This window comes from Arvicola amphibius, chromosome 8 (genome assembly GCF_903992535.2).
Source record: "Arvicola amphibius chromosome 8, mArvAmp1.2, whole genome shotgun sequence".
Taxonomy (NCBI): domain Eukaryota; kingdom Metazoa; phylum Chordata; class Mammalia; order Rodentia; family Cricetidae; genus Arvicola; species Arvicola amphibius.
In genome coordinates this window covers 17,055,311-17,060,641 of record NC_052054.1, presented here as the reverse complement: position 1 = coordinate 17,060,641, position 5,331 = coordinate 17,055,311, and positions in this window count along the sequence as shown.

The following is a 5,331-nucleotide window of genomic DNA, read 5'->3' as shown; positions in this document are numbered from 1 at the left end:
CCAGTAGCCTACATCCTTGGTGGTCATTACACCATGTTACATGCAGATCTCTGTTAGATTTTGGAATAGAAAAGCATTCCATACCAGTAGTTTTCAGTCTAGTTGAGGAGTTTGTAAATAAGCATTATAAACTGCCCCCCAATTTGTACTGCCATCCAATTCTTGGATTTTACCCTTTTAGGAGGTGAAATTTTAGGATGTCAGATAAACAGTTTTAATAAAACATCACTGAGTGGGTAGAGATAGAAATAATCATTTTAATGAAATCTGAGCCTTTAAAAAGAGTTGAATTTATGTATGTGTATAGGAGAAATGAGAAATGTTTGATAATTTCCAAAGCATTTTATTTTCCTTAATAGATATTGTGCCTGTATATAACATAAAGGGCAATGAAGATACTTCAGGAGGTTGTAGGCTAGTGTGATTTTTCCCTATAGATTTGATCTTACTGAAAGCCAAACTTAGCTATCAAATGTTGGTGGCAATAAGCTTCATCAGGGTTCAGTTTCTATTAAGGGCTGCTGCTCTTTTTCAGACAGGAACAGTACAGAACACATCGAGGGAAAATAATTCATAAACACTGTCCAAGTGACTATTTAAAAGTCCATTCCCTACTAGATGCTATTGTTCTGTAGGGGAATGGGAGGGGCTTGCTGCCAAGCCTGAGAACCTGAGTTTCAACCCCAAGACCTACACGGTAGAAGGAGAAAACTGATTCTCTGACCTCACACACATTGTGGCCTGGTGGCATATGCCTGAAATCCCAGCACTTGGGAGGCGGAGGTAGACAATTACAGGTCATCCTCAGCTACATAGCAAGTTTGAAGCCAGCCTGGACTCCATGAGACCCTGCCTTTAAAAGAGAAAAGAAAGTACATCTCTTTACTAAAACATCTTAAAATGTCAGTGGATTCTAAAATAGTGTAATTTTTTAGTAATAACTTCATAAACTCTTCAAGGGAGTCTTAGTGTGTGATTACCACCAGGAGGTAATTCCTCTGAGCTTGTAAGGCATTTTTTTGCTCTAGAAGAGGTAGATTTTTCTAGTTTCTAGTAGTTTAGAGTGCCACTAAAGGAACTCATGCCTGTGTGGTAACCTAACACTAATAAAAAAAAAATAGCAAGCATGGGTCATTTTATAAATTGTTCTAGAATTCAACAGGCTGATAACTTATTTAGTATATATAATTATATGTATAAATTCTTGCAGCATATAAGTCATTTCTTACAGCTTCCTGTGTTCCTAATGACTTAATAGCTTAGTGTTTCTGCAGTAAAAAGGCTCTGACTGGGGTTTGGTTACATCTCTGGATTTCTCCTACTGTTTTTCAGAAGGATGGCAGTATTTTGTTCTTAGCATACGTAAAGGTTGTCCATAAAAGGATCCACTTGAAAGGGGACTAGCCCAAGGAAGCTTGTGACTGTGCATTGTAATATAATAAAATGTAAATGAAGCATAATAATTTGTTCATCTTGAATTCTTTTAATCTTCTCTTTACAGTGACTGGTGGCTTCCCCCACCAACCCTAGGGCTTCATCTTTTTTTTTTTTGGTTTTTCAAGACAGGGTTTCTCTGCAGCTTTTTTAGAGCCTGTCCTGGAACTAGCTCTTGTAGACCAGGCTGGCCTCGAACTTACAGAGATCCGCCTGCCTCTGCCTCCCGAGTGCTGGGATTAAAGGCGTGCGCCACCACCGCCTGGCTGGGCTTCATCTTTTTTTTAACTGGTTTTGTGTTTGTATCAATAGTCTGTGAAATTCCCTTCTTGTGGGGAAAAAAAGCAGTGATTGACGTTACTCTGTCAGTGCTCACAGGATGGTACTGAACTGGTTCTCTGAACTCTGGGAGCCTCTGGTGTCTGTCTTACTTTCCACTCTTCCTTCTTTCTGTCATTCAACCTGTGAGAAGACCCTTCAGGACTGCTGAATCTGAAGAATTCATTCAGACAGTACCAACAGGGTGGGCATGGCACACATGAACACTGTCAGAAGGCCCTGTGATGGCAGCATGAGGGACATTTTAATTGAGACATCCTACATGTCTTCCAAAACAAGCTTACAAAAAGCTGCAACCATGCATGGGCCTAGATGGCCCAATGTCACAGGAGGCCATTCTTACTTCAGTCCATTTCTGAGACACTAGCTTGGGTCTAATTATTTTTCTGTCATCAGAAAACTCTAACAGCGTTTAGCCCTGAAGCCACTGTAACTGTCCCTTTTAGCTGGACAGTTCTACACTCCAAGAATGTGGAGTTGGGAACCACTCCTCTACTGCTGGTGGGAGTGCAGTCTTGTACATGACATTTTGGAAATCAGTATGGCGGTTTCTCAGAAAATTGGGAATCAATCTACCTCAAGACCCAGGGATATCACTCTTGGGCATATACCTAAAGGATACTCAATCATACCACAAGGACACTTGCTCAACAATATTCATAGCAGCATTATTAGTAATAACTTGGAAACAACCTAGATGCCCCTCAACTGAAGAATGGATAAAAAATGTGGTACATTTACATGATGTATTACTCAACAGTAAAAAACAATGATATCATGAAATTTGCAGGCAAATGGATGGAACTAGAAAAGTCATCCTGAGTGAGGAAACCCAGACTCAGAAAACAACACAATATATACTCGCTCATAAGTGGTTATAAGATAGAAAGTAAAGCAAAGGATAACCAGACTACAATCCACAGTTCCAAAGAATTGGGATGGGGGAGAAGGGAGGAAGGAAGAGGAGTGGGAAAAAATATATAGCTCAATAAAAACAAAAAAAGTTAAAAAAAAAAAAAAAGAGCATCCCTGAGATGATTCTGAAGGAGGACATGAAAGACTCAGTCTGTGTGGTGTTCATAAAAGTCTAGTCAGAGCCACCAACAGACAGCCTTCGACAGCCAACATAAGGGACAAATAGAATTATGGACCTTTGGATTGAGGGAAGATACAGTAAAGAGCAAACTCAGCCAAGTGATGGTGTCAGTGTGACAGTAATGGGGCCAAGCAAGGTCTTAGTCATTACAAGGAAGAGATGGAAAAGGTTCCTACTGAAGAGACCGTAACTGGGATATGAATGGCATCAAATATCAAATTTGCTATGGAAGGTGGAGAGTACCTGCTGTCACCTTGTCCTGATAACCAAGTTAACAATCAGATGTAAGCTGCTGGGCAGGCCTAAGGACAAGCTGTGGAACAGCATGCTTAAGAGGTAAACTAAGGCCCTGCAGTGGTGGCGCACGCATTTAATCCCAGCACTTGGGAGGCAGAGGCAGGTGAATCTCAAAGAGTTCAAGGCCAGTCTGGTCTATGGAGCAAGTTCCAGGAGGCTCCATAGCTACACAGAAAAACCCTGTCTCGAATCCCCCCCCCTCCGCCCGCTAAAATTATAAGCTATGACCACTCTGTTCCTTTAAATAGTTGGAGTGGCAGAGGAAGAACTTGTGTCAGAGGGTCAATGGTAAGATGGCTCTGAAAGGTCTCCCAGGCTTCAGATGATGACTGCTAAGTAGAGCTTCATCTCCAGCCTTTCATGTGCCTTGCGGTGACTCCCTTTTCTACATCCCTCATTTTCCCTCTTTGTGAAAACAGTTGGCATGATTAAATCAAAATTATATAGTAACAGTTTGGGCAAATTTAGTAACCTACAATTTATAATAAAGGTTTTTTTTAAGGCATAAGGATAAAATAGTTTATTAAAGGAATAGTACATACAAGACATCTTTCTCAAGTACTTCAAAACAACAATACTAGATTGTAGTTAATTTCTTTGTATATAAAAGAAGTGCAGAAAGAAACATGCCTTATTGGTTTCTATTTTACTGGGTATGGCTGTAGGCGATGCCCTCTATAAAAACAAGCCACACAGGATCAGAATGCAGGTGAGTTCACTCACACCATCCATCTCAGACTACCACGGTAACATTGACACCATTGCTCAGCTCTAAACATTCAGCAGGGTAGAGTTGGAGTCTCAAGGGATAAAAGCAAACATTTGTTTTTCTAGAACTACCCATTAATACACTTTGATAAGTTATATTCCCTCACCAAAATCAAGCCACTTGTTAAAGGAACCACCTACCTTACATTGTCTAAACGCATGAGGCTACAGTGTTTTTCAATGTTTGCCATTTACAGTAAAGAAAATAGGAACATCATGATTCTAAATGGGCACCACACTGTGCAGTCCCCTCAGATACTCTAGAGCTCATGACCCAGCACTGAGTAATGACGGAAAATCTACCTGTATTGCTTATAAATTTAAAAGAACGATGCTAAGCTGGTCGCTAATTTCCCGTAAAGGTGAGTTTGCACAAAAGTGTTTTCTGCTCTGGAAATACATCCTGACATTAGCTGACTGTACGTTATGACATTTTAATAACATACAAGACGGTGAAGGCAGGGGTATGGTTCAATGGTAGAGCACTTGCCTAGCACAAACAGGCTTCTGGGTCCCACCTCCAGCTCTGCAAAACAACACAAGGGGAAGCATCCGACTCATTCCATCGAATGGCCTGCGATACTTAAAACATGGCGACATTTTTACATTGTGCCCAGACATCATTGTTTTGATTGACAATTCGCACTATTTCATCAGAAAGGCTCATGTTGAAAACCAGTGCATATATAGACTGGCCACTGTGCTCCACACCATGAAGGCATGCTGTGCAGATGGGACATTAATTGTCCTTACTTATCCCATGGCTATGCTTCTATTTGCTTTTGTCTGCCAGGTCCTCTGCTGCCGCCTTGACCTCATTTTATAGCTACCTAGAGTTGCTCCTGACCACAAGGGGTTCTTCAAAGGTCAGCAGGTCATGGTGGCTACCACCACAGTCTGGTGTCAGAAGCATGGGGTGGAGAATCCATATTCCTCTCCTGCAGGGCTTTGCTGATCTATTCAGAACTCTTCAACATACAGACCTGCTATTGATAATATCTCACTGAGTGTAAATTCACTTAAGGTCCCTTTTCAAAGATATTTGGCAGAGAAAAAGAGAATGAAGCTCACGGGAACTCAGTAGAGGAGAGGGTCGGAAGACAAGGAGGTGCCAGGGGCCAGCAGTTGGCACCTCACAAGTGAAAGGCTGTCACTGCCATTTGTCACCTGATGGCATACTGACTTTCTGTCTCAGCATACTATAAACTTCAATCTCATGAATTCCTCTCTACCTTTTTGAGACATTTACTTCCCAGGAAAATGATTTCATGATAAATCGAGGTTTCTAACTGCAGTGTCTTCTAGCACAATTTAAAACAAAAGGTCTCAATGACAGAACCCAAAGAACAAGTTGTAAGTGAACCCCATCCTTGCCCCCAGCTGTTATAGCAGCTTCA